Raw genomic sequence first — 24,706 nt, 5'->3', positions numbered from 1 at the left:
GCTGTTCTTGAGTCAGTTGATAAGTGATCACAGACTTTTATATCTTTTTCTCGACAAAAGAAGGTGGAAGAGAGTATGTTCAGGGTGCGTGGGGTCCTTGATTATGGTGGCTGCTTTTCCGAGGCAGCAGGAAGTGTAGACAGAGTCAATGGATGGGAGGCTGGTTTGAGTGATGGACTGGGCTTCGTTCACAAGCCTTTGTAGTTCCTTGTGGTCTTGGTCAGAGCAGGCGCCATACCAAGCTGTGATACATCAGGAAAGGCTGCTTTCTATCGTGCATCTATACATTCCCCAGGGACATTGATGTGTTTGTCCGTAGATCTCTGAAGGTGGAAAGGCAGGTTAATAGAGTGGTGAAAAAGCCATATGGCACACTCGCCTTTACCAATCTTTTGATTTGATTTGATTTATTATTGTCACATGTATTAACATACAGTGAAAAGTATTGTTTCTTGCGCGCTATACAGACAAAGCATACCGTTCATAGAGAAGGAAAGGAGAGAGTGCAGAATGTAGTGTTACAGTCATAGCTAGGGTGTAGAGAAAGATCAACTTAATGCAAGGTAGGTCCATTCAAAAGCCTGATGCCAGCAGGGAAGAAGCTGTTCTTGAGTCGGTTGGTACGTGACCTCAGACTTTTATATCTTTTTCTAGCGGAAGAAGGTAGAAGAGAGAATGTCTGGGGTGCGTGGGGCCCTTGATTATGCTGGCTGACAGAGTATAGACAGAGTCAGTGGATGGGAGGCTGGTTTGCGTGATGGATTGGGCTACGTTCACGACCTTTTGTAGTTTCTTGCGGTCTTGGGCAGAGCAGGAGCCATACCAAGCTGTGATGCAATCAGAAAGAATGCTTTCTCTGGTGCATCTGTAAATGTTGGTGAGAGTCGTAGCTGACATGCCAAATTTCCTTAGTCTTCTGAGAATTTAGAGGCGTTGGTGAGCTTTCTTAACTATAGTGTCAGCATGGGGGGACCAGGGCAGGTTGTTGGTGATCTGGACACCTAAAAACTTGAAGCTTTCAACCATTTCTATTTCGTCCCTGTTAATATAGACAAAGGCATGTTCTCCTTTATGCTCCCTGAAGTCGATGACAGTCTCCTTCATTTTGTTGACATTGTGGGAGAGATTATTGTTGCCGCACCAGTTCACCAAATTCTCTATCTCATTCCTGTACTCTGTCTCGTCATTGTTTGAGATCCGACCCACTACAGTGGTGTCGTCAGCAAACTTGAAAATTGAGTTGGAGGGGAATTTGGCCACACAGTCATAGGTGTACAAGGAGTATAGTAGGGGGCTGAGAACACAGCCCTGTGAGGCACCGGTGTTGAGGATGATCGTGGAGGAGGTGTTGTTGCCTATCCTTACTGATTGTGGTCTGTGAGTTCGGAAGTTCAGGATCCAGATGCAGTGGGAGGAGCCGAGCCCCAGGCCACAGAGTTTAGCGATGAGTTTCGTAGGAATAATGATGTTGAAGGCTGAGCTGTAGTCAATAAATAGGAGTCTGACATCGGTGTCTTTGTTATTCTAGGTGTTCCAGGGTTGAGTGCAGGGCCAGGGAAATGGCGTCTGCTGTGGACCTTTTGCGGCGGTAGGTAAACTGTAGTGGATCCAGGCAGTCCGGGAAGCTGGAATTGATTCGTGCCATGACTAGCCTTTCGAAGCACTTCATAATGATGGATGTCAGAGCCACCAGCCGATAGTCATTAAGGCATGTTGCTTGGTTTTTCTTAGGTACCGGGATGATGGTCGTCTTCTTGAAGCAGATAGGGACCTCAGATTGTTGTAAAGAGAGGTTGACGATATCTGTGAATACCCCCACCAGCTGATCCACGCAGGATCTGAGTGCTCGTCCGGGTACCCCATCCGGGACAGTCGCTTTCCGTGGGTTGACCTTCGAGAAAGCTGCTCTGGCATCTGCAGTGGTGACCCCAGATACAGGTTCATCCAGAGCTTCCAGGGTGGAGGGCATGCTCTCGCTGACCTCTTGCTCAAAACGGGCATAGAATGCATTGAGCTCATCAGGGAGGAGTGCGTTGGAGCCGGAGGTTTTACATGTCTTCATCTTGTAGCCTGTTATGTCTTGCAGACCTTTACATAAATTGCGGGAGCCAGTGTGGCTAGCTTGGGACTCGAGTTTGGTCCGGTACTGTCTTTTGGCATCTTTGATGAATCTCCTTAATTTGTATCTGGCTTTCTTGTACTGGTCAGTGTCGCCTGACTTGAATGCCTCAGACCTGGACTTCAGCAAGCAGTGGATATTCCTGTTCATCCATGGTTTCCCGTTGGGAAACATGCGGATTTGCTTCTTTGGCACACTAATGAAGTCCGTTACTGTGATGGCTGTGGTGAACCATCGTTGGTTCCCACTAGATAGTACTGAGCCAGGGTCTGGCCAGTACTACAAGTATGTATATATGTTGCTGTTGGGGTGAGGGATGGGTTGTTCTACTTGTTGCTGTTGGGGTTAGGGTTGGGCTGTTACACCTTGTATTATAGTTATTGTGGTACATCCCAGTCGGGCTCCGCCTCCTGGGAGAGGTATAAAGGTCTCTGCTCTGTCTGGGACCCCTCAGTCTGGGATCGTGTATATAATTAGTAGCTTCGTTGTTACAGCAAATAAAAGCCTTTATTTCCTGAGCATCTCAAGCCTCGTGTGTGATAACGCGCATCAATTTTATTTGCTGTAAATAAACTCTCGTCGGAAAAAAAACGATATAGAGAGAGTATGGAGCAGATACTGAAGCCGGAACGCCTTACACTGGATCCACGTGCGGCGGGCGCCTCTAACACCTTCGACCACTGGTTGAAATGTTTTGAGGACTACCTGGCAGCCTCCACAGCGGTCACCACAGATGATGACAGACTCCGGGTCCTTCATGCGAGGGTAAGCGACACTGTCTACCTCGCGATCCATGCGGCCACCGACTACACAAAGGTCCTCGAGCTTCTTAAGAAGCGTTATATTAAACCGCCCAACGAAATGCACACTCGTTACCTCTTAGCCACTCGACGACGGCAGTCCGGCGAAACGACGGAGGAATACGCGAACGAGCTCCTACAGCGAGCCAGGGGCTGTAACTGCAAAGCAGTGTCGGCAGAGCAGAATATGAGCGACCTCGCTCGAGATGCGTTTGTGGCGGGAGTCGGATCATCTTACATCCGACTCAAACTACTGGAGAAAGGTAATCTTGACCTCACCCAGGCAATAGAACTAGCGGAGATGCTGGAGACGGCCTCCAAAAGCCTAGTATTGTATCCTGAAGACCACGTGGAGACAACGTGGCAGGAGCAGTCGCTGATCCCTCCTCGTCCCTCGTGTTCGAAAAGCTGCGTGATGGCGTGCTCACACTCGGGCCAGACGACGGCAGCAGCTCCAGGCGGCCCGCGGTGTTACTTCTGTGGGGGAGCGAAGCATACTCGGCAACGGTGTCCCGCTAAAGCTGTGTTGTTCTCCGCCTGCGGTAAGAAGGGGCACTATTCGAAAGTGTGCCGATCTAAATCTGCTTCTCGGAACAGCAGTGCGGCCTGCGATTCCTCGGAACCCGGTTCTTCATCGTCGAGGGTTTCGTCCACGTGCGAGGCCAGGACGACGCCATTACGGTCGACGGAGTCGGAGAGCTGTGACCACCAGGGGTCGCTGAGTTTGGCGCCATCACCCACGTGCGACCTATGGGAGCGGCCATGTTGGTCGGCACCGACCGCGAACGACCAGCAGGGGTCATCCTCGTCAATCTCAGCCGCCTGCAGTGGTGCTCATGAACCAACGGTGGCGCCGATCATCCTGGACCAGGCCAAGCCTCATAGACTTGACAAGTCTATGATGGACATTCAGGTAAATGACCACTTGATTTATTGTCTGTTTGACAGCGGGAGCACTGAGAGTTTTATCCACCCAGACGCTGTGAAGCGGTGTGAACTCCGGATTCAACCTGTCAAACAGACAATTTCTATGGCATCAAGGTCCCGGTCTGTCACCGCGCTAGGGAGTTGCGTGGTAACTTTAACGGTGCAAGGCACAGTTTACGAACGTTTCAAGCTCCTGGTGTTGCCGCACCTTTGCGCGCCAATACTTCTCGGACTAAACTTCATGGTCCACTTGAGGAGTGTAACCCTACAGTACGGTGGGCCACTCCCTTCGCTTTCAGTGGGAGAACAGCAGCCTCCAAATTGCCCAACGCGCCCCGCCTGTAGCCTCTCGACGCTGAAGATTACCACGCCCTCCCTGTTCCAGAATCTTGTGCCAAGCTGCAAGCCCATCGCGACTAAGAGTAGGCGTTACAGCGCTGAGGATCGGACCTTCATTCGATCTGAAGTTCAGCGGCTCCTCAAGGAAAGGATCATACAACCTAGCGCTAGTCCGTGGAGAGCGCAGGTCGTGGTGGTCAAGAGTGGGAACAAACCCCGGATGGTCATTGACTATAGTCAGACCATTAATCGATACACGCAGCTGGATGCGTATCCCCTCCCGCGCATATCTGACATGGTCAATCAGATGGCGCAGTACCGGGTGTTCTCCACCATAGACCTCAAGTCTGCCTACCACCAACTCCCCATTCGCCCAGAGGACCGACAATACACGGCTTTTGAGGCGGATGGTCGCTTGTATCACTTTCTCAGGGTTCCCTTTGGTGTCACCAATGGGGTCTCGGTCTTCCAGCGTGCTATGGACCGAATGGTGGACCAGAACGGGCTGCAGGCTACCTTCCCGTACCTGGATAACGTCACTATCTGCAGCCATGACCAGCAGGACCATGACACAAATCTCCTGAATTTCCTACGCACTGCATCTCGCCTGAACCTGACCTACAACGGGGAGAAGTGTGTGTTTCGTACGCGCCGTTTAGTCATCCTCGGATACGTGGTGGAAAACGGGGTCATTGGCCCTGATCCAGACCGTATGCGTCCCCTCTTTGAACTTCCTCTGCCCACTAGCGCAAAGGCACTGAGAAGATGCTTAGGCTTCTTCTCTTATTATGCACAGTGGGTTCCCAATTACGCGGACAAAGCCCGTCCGCTCATCAAGTCCACTTCTTTTCCCCTAACACCAGAGGCCCGATTGGCCTTTGATAAAGTAAAAGCCGACATCGCGAAAGCTACGATGCACGCTGTTGATGAGTCCATCCCCTTGCAGGTGGAGAGCGATGCATCTGATTTCGCCCTGGCCGCCACACTTAACCAGGCGGGCAGGCCCGTCGCCTTTTTTTCCCGCACCTTCCAAGGCCCCGAAATTCGGCATTCAGCGGTGGAAAAGGAGGCCCAGGCCATTGTGGAGGCCGTCAGGCACTGGCGCCATTACTTGGCGGGAAAACGGTTCACCCTGATCACGGACCAGCGGTCCGTGGCGTTCATGTTTAATAACACGCTGAGGGGCAAGATCAAGAACGACAAGATCTTGCGGTGAAGAACAAAGAACAAAGAACAATACAGCACAGGAACAGGCCCTTCGGCCCTCCAAGCCCGCGCCGCTCCCCGGTCCAGGACTGAATCCTGAATCCAGGATCCCCGCCCAATTTTCCAGCCTATCTACATCCTAATATCCTATCCACCGAGCTGTCCCTCACAGCTACGATGCTTTGTTCATCACAACCTATTAACTCACCCCCACCCCCCCATTCCAGACCATGTGATCTCCAGGGAGAGGCGAAAACCCAGAGTGAAAACCCCAGGGCCAATATGGGGAAAAAGAAAATCTGGGAAATTCCTCTCCGACCCCCTGTGGCGATCGAAACGAGTCCAGGAGATCACACGGGCCCTGATCAGAAAATGCTTCCCAACCCTATTCATTTCCACTTCTGCTTTACGAACACCATATGAATTCCCTGCCCCCGAGACAGGTTCCCAACTATCCGCAGTCTCGCTCTGTACTGGCACCAGCAAGATGATCATAGAATGAAGCCTTGAAACGAGAAACAAAGAACAATTAGCCCGCGCCGCTCCCTGGTCCATACTAGACCACTCTTTTGTATCCCTCCATTCCCACTCCATTCATATAACTGTCTAGATAAGTCTTAAACGTTCCCAGTGTGTCCGCCTCCACCACCTTGCCCGGCAACACATTCCAGGCCTCCACGACCCTCTGTGTAAAATATGTCCTTCTGATATCTGTGTTAAACCTCCCCCCCTTCACCTTGAACCTATGACCCCTCGTGAACGTCACCACCGACCCGGGGAAAAGCTTCCCACCGTTCACCCTATCTATGCCTTTCATAATTTTATACACCTCTATTAAGTCTCCCCTCATCCTCCGTCTTTCCAAGGAGAACAACCCCAGTTTCCCCAATCTCTCTTCATAACCAAGCCCCTCCATACCAGGCAACATCCTGGTAAACCTCCTCTGTACTCTCTCCAAAGCCTCCACGTCCTTCTGGTAGTGTGGCGACCAGAACTGGACGCAGTATTCCAAATGCGGCCGAACCAACGTTCTATACATCTGCAACATCAGACCCCAACTTTTATACTCTATGCCCCGTCCTATAAAGGCAAGCATGCCATATGCCTTCTTCACCACCTTCTCCACCTGTGACGTCACCTTCAAAGATCTGTGGACTTGCACACCCAGGTCCCTCTGCGTCTCTACACCCTTTATGGTTCTTCCATTTATCGTGTAGCTCCTCCTTACATTATTCCCACCAAAATGCATCACTTCGCATTTATCAGGATTGAACTCCATCTGCCATTTCTTTGCCCAAATTTCCAGCCTATCTATATCCTTCTGTAGCCTCTGACAATGTTCCTCACTATCTGCAAGTCCTGCCAGTTTTGTGTCGTCCGCAAACTTACTGATCACCCCAGTTACTCCTTCTTCCAGATCATTTATATAAATCACAAACAGCAGAGGTCCCAATACAGAGCCCTGCGGAACACCACTAGTCACAGGCCTCCAGCCGGAAAAAGACCCTTCCACTACCACCCTCTGTCTTCTATGACCAAGCCAGTTCTCCACCCATCTAGCCACCTCCCCCTTTATCCCATGAGATCCAACCTTTTTCTCTAGCCTACCATGAGGGACTTTGTCAAACGCTTTACTAAAGTCCATATAGACAACATCCACGGCCCTTCCTTCGTCAACCATTCTGGTCACTTCTTCAAAAAACACCACCAGGTTAGTGAGGCATGACCTCCCTCTCACAAAACCATGCTGACTATCGTCAATGAGTTTATTCCTTTCTAAATGCGCATACATCCTATCTCTAAGAATCTTCTCCAACAACCTCCCCACCACGGACGTCAAGCTCACCGGCCTATAATTACCCGGGTTATCCTTCCTACCCTTCTTAAATAACGGGACCACATTAGCTATCCTTCAATCCTCTGGGACCTCACCTGCGTCCAGTGACGAGACAAAGATTTGCGTCAGAGGCCCAACGATTTCACCTCTCGTCTCCCTGAGCAGCCTTGGATAGATTCCATCAGGCCCTGGGGATTTGTCAGTCTTTATATTCTCTAACAAACCTAACACTTCCTCCTTTGCAATGGAGATTTTCTCCAACGGTTCAACACTCCCCTCCGAGACGCTCCCAGTCAACACATCCCTCTCCTTTGTGAATACCGACGCAAAGTATTCATTTAGGATCTCCCCTACTTCTTTGTTTTGAACTCTGAGAGAATTGAACTCTCCACCTATAACTATGACATCATGTATCGTCCAGAGAAACTCAATGAGCCCTCGGATGCCCTCTCGCGTGGAACATGCGCCAGTATACAGGAGGAGCGTTTGCAGGCTCTCCATATTGACCTATGCCATCCTGGGGTCACTCGGCTCTACCACTTTATAAAAGCCCGCAATCTGCCCTACTCGGTGTAGGATGTCAGGTCCATAACAAGAAGCTGTCGGGTATGCGCGGAATGCAAACCGCACTTTTACCGACCTGACCGGGCACAATTAGTCAAGCCACTCGTCCCTTCGAAAGACTGAGTGTCAATTTTAAGGGCCCCCTTCCCTCAACAGATCGGAATGTGTACTTCCTCAACATCATTGATGAGTACTCGAGATTCCCTTTTGTTATTCCCTGCTCTGATACATCCGCTGCCACGGTTATCAAGGCATTCCGTGATCTTTTTACCCTGTTCGGGTACCCCAGCTACATTCACAGCGACAGGGGCTCGTCGTTCATGAGCGATGACTTGAGGCAATACCTGCTCTCATACGGGATTGCCTCTACTAGAACCACGAGCTACAACCCTAGGGGTAACGGACAGTTGGAACGTGAGAATGCTACAGTCTGGAAGGCTGTCTTACTGGCATTGAAGTCAAAAAGCCTTCCAGTCTCCCGTTGGCAAGAGGTGCTCCCTGATGCGCTCCATTCCATACGCTCACTCCTGTGTACGGCAACCAATGCTACTCCCCATGAGAGGCTGTTTTCATTCCCTCAGAAGTCTTCCTCTGGGACCTCATTACTGTCTTGGTTGACATACTCAGGACCTGTCCTCCTGCGGCGACATGTAAGGGCCCGCAAGTCCGACCCGTTGGTCGAACAGGTCCATCTCCTCCACGCCAACCCTCAGTATGCCTATGTGGCATACCCTGACGGGCGAGAGGACACGGTCTCGATCCGAGACCTGACGCCAGCAGGGGACGTAGAAACACCTGTCGCTCCCATACCCCCTGTTACAAACCCCGTAACTCTTGTTTCCCCTCTGGACACGGCGCGGGCAGCATCGGGACCATTACTTAACCCTTTTACTCCCGTGTACAGCTTGCCTGAGTCCAGAGGATGGTCGCCACTTCAGGGCGTGTTGGAACTCCATGGATTACCATCACCTCAGGGTCAACCGGCCCGTGAAACTGTGGAGGAACAGTTGGACATCGCCTTGGGGAGAACGCCACCGCGAATGCCTACTCCGGTATTGAGGAGGTCACAACGACGGTGCGGTCCCCCTGACCGTCTGAACATATAGACTGATGACAAATTATTCTGTTTTTTTGTACCCCGCCGGCCTTTGTCTTCAAAGGAGGGGTGAATGTGGTGAACCATCGTTGGTTCCCACTAGATAGTACTGAGCCAGGGTCTGGCCAGTACTACAAGTATGTATATATGTTGCTATTGGGGTTAAGGATGGGTTGTTCTACTTGTTGCTGTTGGGGTTAGGGTTGGGCTGTTACACCTTGTATTATAGTTATTGTGGTACATCCCAGTCGGGCTCCGCCTCCTGGGAGAGGTATAAATGTCTCTGCTCTGTCTGGGACCCCTCAGTCTGGGATCGTGTATATAATTAGTAGCTTCGTTGTTACAGCAAATAAAAGCCTTTATTTCCTGAGCATCTCAAGCCTCGTGTGTGATAACGCGCATCAGTGGCGTACTCGTTCAGGCTGGTCGCAGTCCACTAACTCTAAGCAGTCCCGTAGGAGATAATCCGATTCCTCAGACCAACATTGCACGATTCTCTTTGACGGATTCTCCCGCTTCAGTTTTTGCTTGTAAGTCGGGAGCAGGAGCACAGCCTTGTGGTCTGATTTCCCAAAGTGTGGGCGGGCAATAGAGCGGTAGGCATGTTTGACATTTGTGTATAGGAGTATATCGGGGTATAGATTACAAAAGCAGAGAGGTCATGATAGAGTTGTATAGAACTTTGGTGAGGCCACAGCTGGAGTACTGTGTGCAGTTCTGGTCACCACATTATCGGAAGGACATGATCGCACTGGAGAGGGTGCAGAGGGGATTCACCAGGATGCTGCCTGGGATGGAACATTTAAGTTATGAAGAGAGATTGGATAAGCTTTGGTTGTTTTCTCTGGAGCAGGGAAGACTGAGGGGTGACCTGATCGAGGTGTTCAAGATTAGGAGGGGCATAGACAGGGTGGATAGGGAGCAGCTGTACCCCTTAGTTGAAAGGTCAGTTACAAGAGGACACAAGTTAAAAGTGAGGGGCAGGAGGTTTAGGGGGGATTTGAGGAAAAACCTTTTTACCCAGAGGGTGGTGAGGGTCTGGAATGCGCTGCCTGGGAGGGTGGTGGAGGCGGAATGCCTCACATCCTTTAAAAAATACCTGGCACGGCATAACATTCAAGGCTATGGGCCAAGTGCTGGCAGCTGGGATTAGGTGGGCAGGTCAGGGCCTATCGTGCGTCGGTGCAGACTCGATGGGCCGAAGGGCCTCTTCTGCACTGTCATGTTCTGTGTTTCTGTGATTCCCCTAAGTATAGAAAATTGAGGGGCTGATCGGACTGAAATCTTCGACGGATTTGGTGAAGTCAATATGAGATAGGGTTTGTTCTGATCAATGGTTGTAGATCTAGGGAACGACATGCGTACCGCTCTATCGCCCGCTTGGTAATATAGAACCTGAGTATTGTTGAAGCTTTTTATCTTACACTCATAAAGTTAAAGTTTATTTATTAGTCATAAGTAGGCTTACATTAACACTGCAGTGAAGTTAGTGTTAAAATCCCCTAGTCGCCACACTCGGGCGCCTGTTCAGGTACACTGAGGGAGAATTTAGCATGGCCAATGCACCTAACCAGCACGTCTTTTGGACTTTGGGAGGAAACCGGAGCACCCGGAGGAAACCCACGCAGACGCTACGAGAACGTGCAAACTCTGCACAGGCAGTGACCCAAGCCAGGAATCGAACCCGGGTCTCTGGCGCTGTGAGGCAGCAGTGCTAACCAGTGTGCCACCGTGCCTCCCATCAGGCCAAATGCAAGAATACCAAATTTCAAACGATCACGACAATTTGTACCATGGGAGAAAAGGTTGATGATTGGTCGGTAAGTTGGCTCTGATTGGCTGAGGCGCTGCCATGACAATACCACAAGCCACCGGATTCGATTGGCCAAATGGCCTGCTTCTACTCCTACATTTAAATAGGCTCCCCAAGCTCCCAGTTATTTCAAATTCGATCAGTCACCGGCTTTCCCAGATTCCAAGTCCTTCTGTTCAGTCAGTTTATATGGTTGGGATATTCCGGTCCACTGATATCTCCGCCTTTAACGTCAATATTATCATAAGAACATGAGAACTAGGAGCAGGAGGAGGCCACCTGGCCCCTCGAGCCTGCTCCGCCATTCAATAAGATCATGGCTGATCTTTTTGTGGACTCAGCTCCACTTACCCGCCCGCTCACCATAACCCTTAAATCCTTTATTGTTCAAAAATTTATCTATCTATCCTTGCCTTAAAATATTGTTCAAAAATTTATCTATCCTTGCCTTAAAATCTTATCCCTGAGTCGCTCTGTCAGAAAGCCCACACACACCAAGCGGAAGTGGGCTTTCATCAGCATCTCCTCCCTACCTTTTACTGTTTGAGCCCAGTCAGGTGGCACTGTCTCTGGGAAATGTTCCCTTTACTCCTTCCGCTAAATTCGCTCCCAGAAAGGCATAATTCTAATATTTGTGCCCTTGTTTTCAAATCTTTCCCTGGCCTGACCCTTCCCAATGTTTGAAATTCCCTCCAGCCCCACAAACCTCCCGAGATCTCAATGTTCCTCCAATTTTAGCCTCTTGAAGATCCTCAGTTTGTCCTGGTTATCGTGCGTTGAGTTACTTTGCTCCTCCTGCTCTGGAATTCCCTCCCTAAATCCCTCTGCCTCTCTACCTCACACGTTAAAACCTATCTGGTCTAATATCGCTTTTTGGGACTCAATGGGCTGGATTTTCCAGCCACGCTCGCCCCAATGCCGGAAAATCCTGCCCCAGGCCATCGGACCTTTGCATGGTCCGGATCCCGCCTGCTACGATTCCTGTAGTGGGCAAGATGGGAAAATTCCGTACAATGTCTCCTTTTGTCTGGAAAGTCCTTGGGATATTTCACTGTCTGAATGGTACTATATGAATCCAAGTTGTTGTTGCTCTAAGCATCGTCCATTAGTATAAAGATAATGCCAATCTACTAGTAATCCTTTGGGCATGGTTCAAATCCCACCATGGCTAGTGACGGAATTCAATTAATACATCTCGAATGGAAAACTAATCCCAGTAATGGTGATTATTCATTATTGTAAAAGCCGATCTGGTTCACTAATGTCCTTGAGGGAAGGAAATCTGCTGTCCTTACCCAGTCTGGCCTACATGTGACTCCAGATCCCATAGCAATGTGGTTGACTCTCAACTGCCCTTCTGAAGTGCTCGAGCAAACGACCCAGCTCAAGGGCAATTAAGGACGGGCAACACATGCTGGCCCAGCCAGTGACGCCCACATCTCATGAAAGAATAAAGGGAAAAGGCCAATGATTAAGGCCAATGAGGCACTCAGTAAGGAGCGGAATTGAATGTTTTTGACACCTGACCTTGTTGTCGGTCTCAGGCATCCTGTACATACAAAAGTTAGCTCAGATCGATTACATTTCATATAATTATCGAATCACGCAGCAAAGAAAGATGGCACGGTGGCACGGCGATTAGCACTGCTGCCTCACAGTACCAGGGACCCAGGTTCAAATCCGGCCTCGGGTGGCTGTATGTGCGGAGTCTGTACATTCTCCCCGTGTCTGCGTGGGTTTCCTCCGGGTGCTCCGGTTTCCTCCCACAGTCCAAAAGATGTGCGGGTTAGGTTGATTGGCCACGCTAAATTGCCCCTTAGTTCAAGGGGATTAGCAGGGTGGGATTGTAGTCGGTGAAGGCTTGATGGGCTGAATGGCCTCCTTCTGCACTGTAGGGATTCTATGATCTTTTTGACACAACATCGCGGGCCGAAGGGCCTGTTCCTGTGCTGCACTGTTGTATGTTCTACGCCAATCGGTCCAGTGTTCCCGTGCTAGCCCGTTGACTAAACTATCTGATTAGTGCTACTACCTCACCCTCCGAGCCCAGCAAATATTTTTCCAGTCCACACCCATTTTTCCTCATCTCTCTCTGGCTCTTTTGGCAAGTGAGTTAAATCTGGCTCAATACCTTGCTGCCGGAGAAACCAGCTTCTTTATCTACTCTGTCCAAACCTGCAATTTTTCCTCAAATCTCCCCTTAACCTCTCCTCTTTAAGAAGGGGAACCATCCCAGCTTCTCTCTCCAGCTTCTCCGTACAGCTGAAGACACCCATCTCCCTTTTCCCAGGCCTGGGCCTGGGATTGCTTTGCAAGTACAATCCTCTTTCCTTGGAATATAGTGTTCATTGTTGGTCGCCACACTACCAGAAGGGTGTGGAGGCTTTGGAGAGGGTACAGAAAAGATTTACCAGGATGTTGCCTGGTATAGAACATAGAACATAGAACATTACAGCGCAGAACAGGCCCTTCGGCCCACAATGTTGCACCGACCAGTTAAAAAAAAAAAACTGTGACCCTCCAACCTAAACCAATTTCTTTTCGTCCATGAACCTATCTACGGATCTCTTAAACGCCCCCAAACTAGGCGCATTTACTACTGATGCTGGCAGGGCATTCCAATCCCTCACCACCCTCTGGGTAAAGAACCTACCCCTGACATCGGTTCTATAACTACCCCCCCTCAATTTAAAGCCATGCCCCCTCGTGCTGGATTTCTCCATCAGAGGAAAAAGGCTATCACTATCCACCCTATCTAAACCTCTAATCATCTTATATGTTTCAATAAGATCCCCTCTTAGCCGCCGCCTTTCCAGCGAAAACAATCCCAAATCCCTCAGCCTCTCCTCATAGGATCTCCCCTCCATACCAGGCAACATCCTGGTAAACCTCCTCTGGTATGGAGGGCATTAGCTATGAGGAGAGGTTGGAGAAACTTGGTTTGTTCTCACTGGAACGACGGAGGTTGAGGGGAGACCTGATAGAAGTCTACAAGATTATGAGAGGCATGGACAGAGTGGATCGTCAGAAACTTTTTCTCAGGGTGGAAAAGTTAATTACTAGTGGGTATAGGTTTAAGGTGCGAGGGGCAAGGTTTAAAGAAGATGTACGAGGCAAGTTTTTTGCACAGAGGGTGGTGAGTGCCTGGAACTCGTTGCCGGGGGAGGTAGTAGAATTAAATGCGATAGTGAGGTTTAAGGGGCATCTGGACAAATACATGAATAGGATGGGAATGGAGGGATATGGTCCCCAGTAGGGTTTTAGTTCAGTCGGGCAGCATGTTCGATGCAGGCTTGGAGGGCCGAAGGGCCTGTTCCTGTGCTGTAATTTTCTTTGTTCTTTGTCCTTAGGTTGGGAGGTGGATTTGAGACCAGGAAGAGATCAGCCATGATCTGATTGAATGGCGGAGCAGGGTCGAAGGGCTGAATTTGCCGACTTCTGCTCCTAACTCCTATGTTCCTCTGTAATTACACCACCATGTAAATTCCTGTCCCCTTTCCCGCCCCAGTTTCTCCTTCTGCAAAGTTCCCGTGGTCTGTGGCGGGGGCCTCAGGCCTCTCCGGTTCCCTCCTTGCGAGCTCCCAGCAGCCACAAGCAGCCCCAGGCCACTTGTGAGAACTCCTGACGCAGACATTCCAGTGAAACCCGATCAGAGTGGCCAAATATAGATGACTTCAGAGAGGGACTCCACAGGCACGCGACAGATGATAGCTGTGGCAGGCCAGGACAGGGAGCTGACTGCCTTCGACTCAGAGCTTCAGTTAGTCATCCAGGCACCCAGAGAAGGTGGGGAGGCCCCCACAGCGAGGGCAGAATCACTCCGTCACCCAATTTCACCCAACCTGCATCGATTCCGTTCATTTCTGCTGTGGCTTTCACCATTCCCATTACTCTGAAGCAACCAGGAGAGGTAACGGCCTTTTAAATCTGTCATGTCTTTGATTTATTTTACTTCACAGAGTCTTAGATATGTGTAAGGTGTCTTGTAGAGCTCCGTGACTGAAGCAAGGTACTAGCGTCTGCGTGGTTTCGGGTTTTTTTTCCATTTCATTTATTTATAAGTGACACAAGTAGGCTTACACTGCAATGAAGTTACTGTGAAAATCCCTTGGTTAAGAGATATCGAAGCAGACCTTTTTCGTAAATCGCGTTAACTGGCGTGAAAGACCATGACATGGATGCCTAAAAATAAACTTGATTCAAGAGGCAAGCGGGTGAAGAAAACATTTTAGGAGATCCACTTGGTTGATTCCGGAGTTGAGAGGGTTGGCTTATGAGAGAGAGTGAGAAGACTGGGACTATACTCATTGGAATACTGGTGAGTAGACTGGGACTATACTCATTGATTCCGGAGTTGAGAGGGTTGGCTTATGAGGAGAGAGTGAGAAGACTGGGGCTATACTCACTGGTCGGCACAGTAGTACAGTGATTAGCACTGCTGCTTCACAGTGCCAGGGACCCGGGTTCAATTCCCAGCTTGAGTCTCTGCCTGTGCGGAGTTTGCACGTTCTCCCCGTCTCTGCGTGGGTTTCCTTCGGGTGCTCTGGTTTCCTCCCACAGTCTGAAAGATGTGCTGGTTAGATGCATTGACCCGAACAGATGCCGGAGTGTGACGACTAGGGGAATTTCACAGTAACTTCATTGCAATGTTAATGTAAGCCTTACTTGTGACGAATAAATAAACTTGAAACTTTACTTGGAATTCAGAAGAATGAGGGGTATCTTATAAAAACATATAAGATTATGAAGGGAATAGATAAGATAGAAGCAGGGAAGTTGTTTCCACTGGCGGGTGAAACTAGAACTAGGGGGCATAGCCTCAAAGTAAGGGAGGGCAGATTTAGGACTGAGTTGAGGAGGAACTTCTTCACACAAAGGGTTGTGAATCTGTGGAATTCCCTGCCCAGTGAAGCAGTTGAGGCTACCTCATTGAATGTTTTTAAGGCAAGGATAGATAAACTTTTGAACAGTAAAGGAATTAATGGTTACGGTGAGCGGGCGGGTAAGTGGAGCTGAGTCCACGAAAAGATCAGCCATGATCCTATTGAATGGTGGAGCAGGCTCGAGGGGCCAGATGGCCTACTCCTGCTCCTAGTTCTTATATTCTTCTTTTGACCAGAGGGTCAGTCTCTCTGGCATTTACTTTCTCTGTTTCAAGTTGAAAATTTGGAATTCATGCCTAATAGGGCGGCAGCAGCAGGTTCAAGAGAAACTTCTAGAAGGGAGTCGGGTAAACACTTGAAAATTAGAAAGATTTATAAGCGTCACAAGTAGGCTTACATTAACACCGCAATGAAGTTACTGTGAGAATCCCCCAGTCACCACACTCTGGCACCTGTTCGGGTACACTGAGAGAGAATTTAGCATGACCAATGCACCTAACCAGCACATCTTTCCAACTGTGGGAGGAAACTGGAGCACCCAGAGGAAACCCACGCAGACACGGGGAGAACATGCAGACTCCGCACAGGCAGTGACCCAAGCCGGGAATTGAACCCGGGTCCCTGGCGCTGTGAGGCAGCAGTGCTAACCACTGTGCCGCCGTGCCTCCCCGTGACAGGGGAGTAACGGAGGAGTGGGACTAATGCTGCATCCTCCCTCAGTGTCCCATGATGTGTCGTCGGCTTGGTGGATTTGCCTTGGTAAATGCACAGGATTACAGGGAAAGGGATGGGGGGACGAGGGATGGGGAGGGGGGGGGGCTGGTTTTGGGCCTGTGTTGGATGCTCTTTGGCGATTCGGTGCAGGCTCGATGGGACAAATGACCTTCTCCTGCACTGTAGGGATTCTATGGGATGAGTGGCTAAGATGTGGATCTGCCTGGGAGGACGGTGGAGGCAGGCTGAATCGAGGCTTTGGATTATTGGCCAGAATTCTCTGATCTTGTACACTCTGCCATGGCTGCCAGTGACACCAAAGAACTTGGCGCTCAGCCAAAACTCCATTCATTGCAATCTCCTCAAAATCCAATGGCAGGAAGGGTGGTCCAGCAGCTCAATCCTCTCTCTAGAGGATCGATCACTCAAAACCAGTTCCGTTTGACCGGACTTGTTGCCCGTATACCCGACAGCAAACACCCCGAAACAACCAGCCAGAAGGTCAAAGGAATAGTCATGTTTGGAAGACGCAAATAATAGTTTGTGCAGCAAGGTAGGCTGAAGCAAGGTTAGCGGTGGAAGCAAGTGGTCTTTGTGATGGGGAGAATGTGAAGTTGATCCTGGGATTGAACAGGACTCCAAGAGTTATCCAGGTCAGATATTGGGTAATGCTGAATTACAGTCTGGGATGAGCTGTAATGGACACTGGTCTCTGGTACATTGGCAAGGAGCTCAAGGTGATAACCTCTAATACAGTCGGGCTATTTCATGGGTTTACGTGTTCCTACTGTATGCTATCAGGAATTTAAGCATCCCATGCCCTTGCCAAGTGTAGTGTGCACATTGAGGCTGAATGACAGTGTGAAGTCAGACCTATTTTCCAATGTCAGTAGTTCATCCAATGTAAAATATCCCAGGCTCATATTGACGGAACAGCATTCAGATCCGATGCTCCATCCGTATATTTCAATGAACATCATTGACTCTGCTTTCGAGGTTGACCTCAATATTCTAAGTGGAATCACATGGTCCCAATCCAAGTATTGACTAAGAGCTATAGCCAGGCCTGCAGTGGAATATGAGAGGGCAAACTCTTAGCCATTGTTGAAAGATGAAGTTAACATCCCATCTCTTATTCCGTGCTGCTTGTTCCATGCACTGTAGATAGCCATAGATAGCTGTTTCATTTTACTTCTTTCCAATTTGTTCTCACTGGAACGGCGGAGGTTGAGGAGCGACCTGATAGAGGTTTACAAGATTATGAGTGGCATGGACAGAGTGGATAGTCAGATCATTCCTAGGGTAAAGAAGTCAAGTACTGGGGACATAGGTTTAAGGTGAGTGGGGAAAAGTTTAGAGGAGATGTGCGAGGCAAGCTTTTTTACACAGAGGGTGGTGAATGTCTGGAACGCGCTGCCCGGGGAGGTGGTGGGAGCAGGTACGATAGCTGCATTTAAGGGGCAACTAGACAAATACATGAATAGGATGGGAATTGAAGAATAGGGACTCCGTAAGTGCATATGGTTTTAGGGCATCATGATCGGCGCAGGGCCTGTTCCTGTGCTGTACTGTTCCTTGTTCTTTTTGATTTTAATATCACTACAGCCTATTTGAAAACATGATGCCTCAATTAGTTCATTTAATGTCAACTGTGCCCGCCCCTGCGTCAGAAGGTTCAAATCCATCTTCCGAGAACTGGACTAGCCAAATAAATACTGTGGCTAAAGTAGGTCAGAGGTTGGATATTCTACATAAAGTGACTCACCTCTTGACTCATGGAATAGAACCATAGAATTATAGAATCCTGAAAGTGCAGAAGGAGGCCATTCGGCCCATCGAGTCTGCACCGACCACAATCCCACCCAGACCCTATCCCTGTAACCCTATTTACCCCGCTAATCCCTCTAACCTACGCATCCCGGGACACTAAGGGGCAATTTAGCATGGCCAATCAACCTAACCCGCCCATCTTTGGACTGTGGGAGGAAACCGGAGCACCCGGAGGAAACCCACACAGACATGGGGAGAACATGCAAACTCCACACGGACAGTGAGCCAAGCCAGGATAGAACCCGGGTCCCTGGAGCTGTGAGGCAGCAGTGCTCACCACTGTGCCACCATGCCACCCTGACCACTGTGCCACCGTGCTGCCTTGACCACTGTGCCACCATGCTGCCCTGACCACTGTGCCACCGTGCTGCCCTGACCACTGTGCCACCGTGCTGCCCTGACCACTGTGCCACCGTGCTGCCCTGACCACTGTGCCACTGTGCTGCCTTGACCACTGTGCCACCATGCTGCCCTGACCACTGTGCCACCATGCTGCCCTGACCACTGTGCCACCATACCGCCCCAAAGCCTTCCACCATCTACAACGCACAAGTCAGGAATGAGATGGAAACCTCTCCACTTGCCTGGGTGAGAAAGGATTAGAGGGATATGGGCCAAACGTGGACAATTGGGACTATCTGGGAGGACACCCTGGTTGGAATTGTTGGACCTGTTTCCGTGCTGTTTTGCTCTGTGACTCTATGACTGGATGAGTGCAGCTCCAAGAAGCTTGACACCATCCGGAATAAAGCAGCCTACTTGATTAGCACCCCATCCACCACCTCCATCACCCACTCTCTCTACCACTGGCACACAATAATGAAAGTGTGTCCCAGCTATGAGATGCACTGCAGCAACCCACCAAGATTCCTTTGATAGCCTTCCAAACCCACGACCTAGAAGGACAAGGGCAGCAGACGCAGGGGAGAACCACCATCGACAGTCTCCCTCCCCACCCCCAAGCCACTCACCATCCAGACTTGGAGCTATATCGCCATTCCTTCACTGTTGCTGGGTCAAAATCTCTTGCTGTGTTCGATATTGTTTGGGAAGATTCTCCATACTGCTGCCGTTCCTTCAATCGGCCAATATCTTGCGATTGGCCATCCAACACCACACACACTGGCAAAGCTGGTCCATGGAACGGGCCTACAGCATCTGCTGAGGCCAAGTCGCAATTAATGTGTCTTTGCAAATGTTGCCCACACCTTAAGGGCAATAGTTTCATTTTAAATCGAGGGGTAATAACATCAGGCATGTGAAAACATGTCGATAGTCACAGGAAGGGGCATCTGAGGAGAGTAACATGGGCGACACCACGCGGACTGCAGCGGTTCAAGAAGATGACCACTGCCACCTTCTCCAGGGCAATGAGGGGTGGGCAATAGAAACACTGGCCTAGCCAGCAACACCCACGTCCCATGAAAGAATTAATTTTTATTAAATTAAGGAGTCGCATTTTGGAGTTGACTCCCGATGCTTCCCTCTTTTTTTAAATGTTATTATTTTGTAGGGTGTGGCTGTACCCAATTTGTACCAAATATAGAATCATAGAATCCCTACAATGCTGACAGAGGCCATTCGGCCCATCGAGACTGCACCAACAACAATCCCACCCTAGTCCCCCTGACACTAAAGGGCAATTTATCATGGCCAATCCACCTAACCCGCATACCTTTGGAGTGTGGGAGGAAACCGGAGCATCCGGAGGAAACCCACGCAGACACGGGGAGAACATGCAGACTCCATACAGTGAGCCAAGCCAGGAATCAACCCCGGGTCCCTGGTGCTGTGAGGCAGCAATGCTAACCACCGTGCCGCCCTCTTAAATGATGTGGGTCTGGATTCACATGTAGACTAGACTGATTAAAGATGGGCAGCACGGTGTGGGTTTCCTCCGGGTGCTCCGGTTTCCTCTCAGAGTCCAAAGATGTGCGGGTTAAGTTGATTGGCCATGCTAAATTACCCCTTAGTGTCAGGGGGATTAGCAGGGTAAATATATGGGGTTATGGGAATAGCGCCTGGGTGGGATTGTGGTTGGTGCAGACTTGATGGGCTGAATGGCCTCCTTCTGCACTGTAGGGATTCTATGGCAGATTTCCTTCCCCAAAGGGAACCAGATGGGGTTTAATAACAGTTTCAGGTCACTATTGCCGATCTATGAATCAAGTTTGAAATTTCACTAGCTGCCGTGTGTGAGATTTGAACCCATTACCACCAGAACCCTAGCCTGGGCATTTAGATTGTTTATTTATTCATGTCACAAGTAGGCTTACACTGCAATGAAGTTACCGTGAAAATCCCCTAGTCGTCACACTTCGGCGCCCGTTCGGGGACACTGAGGGGGAATTTAGCATGGCCAATGCACCTAACCAGCTCGTCTTTCAGACTGTGGGAGGAAACCGGAGCACCCGGAGGAAACCCACGCAAAGAATATGCAGACTCCACATAGACAGTGACACAAGCCGGGAATTGAACCTGGGTCCCTGGCGCTGTGAGGCAGTCGTGCTAACTACTGTTTCCTCCCCATTACTAATTCGGTGATATCGCCACTGTCTCCCTGTCTGAACAGCTCATTAAGATACAATTTATGTCCTTTGACCAAGATTTTGTTAATCTGACCCACTATCTCCTGACGTGGTTAGACATTGTTTTCCCCTGATGCTGAGTGGGATGTTTCGTGATGTTAAAACCACTGGATAGATAAATACAAGTTGTCATTGGGAAAGAATGCATTCAAATTGAAGAATTTCTGCTGAAAGCAAGCATTGCACAGTACGTATGCACAGTAACAGGCCATTCAGCCCACCTAGTCCATGCTAGTGTTTATGCTCCAGCGGAGACTCTTCCCACTCCTCTTCACCTGACCCCATCAGTCTAACCTTTCTTCCCCCATGTACTTCTGTAACTTCCCTTGTGAGTATTATGAGCAAAAGATTGATATAGCACTTTTCACACCCTCAGGATGCCCCAACACACTTCACAGCCAATGGAGTGTTTTATTTGAGGCAAAGACATTATTGTAATGTTAGAAGCGTAACATCCAGTTAGCACCCAGCAAACTCCCACATTCTCCACTTTGATTTAGGGCAGCACGGTAGCACAGTGGTTAGCACTGCAGCCTCACAGCGCCAGAGAACTAGGTTCAATTCCAGCCTTGGGTCACTGTCTGTGCGGAGTCTGCACATTCTCCCTGTCTCTGCATGGGTTTCCTCCGGGTGCTCCGGTTTCCTCCCACACTCCAAAAATGTGCGGGTTAGGTTGATTGGCCATGCAAAATTGTAGTATCAGGGGGAACTAGCAGGGCAAATATGTGGGATTACGGGAATGGGGTCTGGGTGGGGTTGTGGTCGGTGCAGACTCGATGGGCTCAGTTGCCTCCTTCTGCAGTGTAGGGATTCTATGATAATGACCAGATAATCTCTTTTAGTGGTTAGCACTCACGGCACAAGGAACCCAGGTGCGATTCCCAGCTTGGGTCACTGTGCGGAATCTGCACGTTCTCCCTGCGTCTGTTTGGGTTTCCTCCGGGTGCTCCGGTTTCCTCCCACAGTCCGAAAGATGTGCTGGTTTGGTACATTGGCCATGCTAAATTCTCCCTCAGTGTTACCCAAACAGGCACCGGAGTGTGGCAACTAGGGGATTTTCACAGTAACTTCATTGCAGTGTTAATGTAAGCCTGCTTGTGACACTGACAAATAAACTTAAAGTCTGACTGATGTTGGTTGAGGGATAAGTGCAGGAAACCAGAAAGAACACCCCAGCATTTCCTAAAAATAATTCTCCCAGATCCTTTGTGACCACCTAAAAAGTAAAGTTTATTTATTAATGTCACAAGTAAGGCTTACATTAACACTGCAATGAAGTTACTGTGAAATTCCCCTAGTCGCCACACTCCGGCGCCTGTTCGGGTCAATGCACCTAACCAGCATGTCTTTCAGACTGTGGGATGAAACCGGAGCACCCGGAGGAAACCCACGCAGACACGGGGAGAACGTGCAAACTCCACACAGACAGTGACCCGAGGCCGGGAATCGAACCCAGGTCCCTGGCGCTGTGAGGCAGCAGTACTAACCACTGTGCTATCGTGCCACCCCCATATGCCACCTAAAAGGACATACGAGGTGGACGAGGAGGGGAAGGATGGAGGACCCTCTGGGCTGAATGTTTGCTGAATACAAGGAAGGGGATTCCAGGTTGAAAGTGACGGGAGTGGAGAACTCAGGCGAAGCAATCAGCGTGGCAGGGTCGAGATAGGAGATGGCAATGTCTGGGTGAGATATCAGGCTCGAGGCCTCTCTAATGGCCGTTGACAAGTGCAAAACACACCACTGGAAAAGAAAGACACGCGCAAGATGGATACGTGAAACATATTTTTAGCGCACGAAATGTCATTAGATATTTAGCCGGGAGGCTTCAGGAATGTGTTTTTGCATTCACTGTCCCAGAGGAAAAGTATAGCAGGTGGCAAACAGAGCAATTAAGTACTGAATTGTTTGCTGTTTTATTTATTCATAAACACATTCATTAGGAGCGGAGATCCAGAACACAGGGGGGATGTCATTATGCCCGTGGCTCTTTCCATATTTTCAATCACCACATTGTTTACAGGGACATCTCTGTTTGAAGAACATGCAGCAATGGGGCCCCCAGCAACTGAAGTGTGTGTTTCCCTTCAATTTCAATTTAGAGACATTTTAAAAATACATTTTTAGTTATAGTGGCCAATTTTCTTTTCCGCCAGCTTAGTTTCGATTTTTGTTTTTGCTTTATTCACCCAGGTAGCGGCACGGTAGCACACTGGTTAGCACTGCTGCTTCACAGCTCCAGGGACCTGGGTTCGATTCCCGGCTTGGGTCACTGTCTGTGTGGAGTTTGCACATTCTCCTCGTGTCTGCGTGGGTTTCCTCCGGGTGCTCCGCTTTCCTCCCACAGTCCAAAGATGTGCAGGTTAGGTTGATTGGCCAGGTTAAAAATTGCCCCTTAGAGTGCTGAGATGCGTAGGTTAGAGGGATTAGCGGGTAAAAATATGTGGGGGTAGGGCCTGGGTGGGATTGTGGTCGGTGCAGACTCGATGGGCCGAATGGCCTCCTTCTGCACTGTAGGGTTTCTGTGATTCTGTGATTCTGTGAGGGGTTGTGGGCGTCTCTAGGAAAACCGACTTCACAATTCACAATACTCCAGAGTTTTGCCCACTCACTCAACCTACCGACATCAGTCTGCAACCTCCTTATGTCCTCTTCACAGCATAATTGTGGCACAGTGGTGAGGGTGGCAAGGGTGGCACTGTGGTTAGCACTGCTGCCTTACAACGACTTTCTCTGGCTACTTGAGGAGGGCGGTAGTTTTAAATACAACAAGAAAACTATCGTGACAGCCCCATAACAATAAGTATCACTTCATACCAAACAATGCTCATTACTGTGGCAGTAATTGAGACAGTAAGAAGTCTCACAACACCAGATTAAAGTCCAACAGGTTTATTTGGTAGCACGAGCTTTCGGAGCGCTGCTCCTTTCTCAGGTGAGTGGATGGTTGGGTTCACAAACAGGGCATATATAGACACGGACTCAACTTACAAGATAATGGTTGGAATGCGAGTCTTAACAGGTAATCAAGTCTTTACAGGTACAGACAATGCAAGTGGAGGGAGGGTTAAGCACAGGTTAAAGAGATGCGCATTGTCTCAAGCCAGGACAGTTAGTGAGATTTTGCAAGCCCAGGCAAGTCGTGGGGGTTACAGATTGTGTGACATGAACCCAAGATCCCAGTTCTTGAGTAATTGAGAGAGGTGGATACTCAATGAGACCCTGGTGTCCTCGTGCATCAGTCGCTGAAAGTAAGCGTGCAGGTACAGAAGGCAGTAAAGAAGGTAAATGATATGTTGGCCTTCATAGCGAGAGAATTTGATAGAGGGATCGGGATGTTTTGCTGCAATTGTACAGGGCGTTGGTGAGGCCATAACTGGAGTATTGTGTGCAGTTTTGCCGTCCTTACCTGAGGAAGGATGTCCTTGCTATAGAGGGAGTACAGCGAAGGTTTACCAGGCTGATTCCTGGGATGGCAGGTCTGTCATATGAGGAGAGACTAAGTCGGTTAGGATTATACTCACTGGAGTTTAGAAGAGTGAGAAGGGATCTCATAGGAAATTATAAAATTCTAACAGGGTTAGACAGGGTAGATTCAGAAAGAATGTTCCTGATGGTGGGAGAGTCCAGAACTCGGGGTCATAGTTTGACGATAAGGGGTAAACATTTTAGAACTGAGGTGAGGAGAAATTTCTTCACCCAGAGGGTGGTGAATGTGTGGAATTCACTACCACAGAATGTAGTTGGGGCCAAAACGTTTTCTGATTCAGGAAGAAATTAGATATAGCTCTTGGGGTTGAAGGATCAAGGAATATGGGGGTAAAGAGGGAATTAGGATATTGAATTCGATGATCAGCCATGATCAAAATGAATGGTGGAGCAGGCTCAAAGGGCCAAATGGCCTACTCCTGCTTCTAGTCTGGAATGCACTGCCAGAGGGAGTGATAGAAGCAGATACAATAGCAACATTTACGAGGCATCTTGACAGAT

At 49.4% G+C, this 24,706-nt stretch overlaps 1 protein-coding gene across 2 annotated transcripts in view; it reads left to right on the top strand.

Annotated features, from left to right (window-relative positions):
* The first annotated feature begins 14,415 nt into the window (after positions 1-14,415).
* Positions 14,416-24,706, top strand: part of palld (palladin, cytoskeletal associated protein) — a 460,036-nt gene continuing 449,745 nt past the window's right edge. The window contains exon 1 of one of the 2 annotated variants that reach the window (XM_078215142.1): positions 14,416-14,611. The gene's annotated coding sequence lies outside the window, so the exon portion shown is untranslated. Of the gene's footprint in view, positions 14,612-14,893; positions 15,020-24,706 lie in introns of those variants that run through there. The other variant, XM_078215143.1, reaches the window with a different exon arrangement.

This window comes from Mustelus asterias, chromosome 6 (assembly GCF_964213995.1).
Source record: "Mustelus asterias chromosome 6, sMusAst1.hap1.1, whole genome shotgun sequence".
NCBI lineage: Eukaryota > Metazoa > Chordata > Chondrichthyes > Carcharhiniformes > Triakidae > Mustelus > Mustelus asterias.
This window is presented reverse-complemented; position numbering and strand designations above follow the sequence as displayed.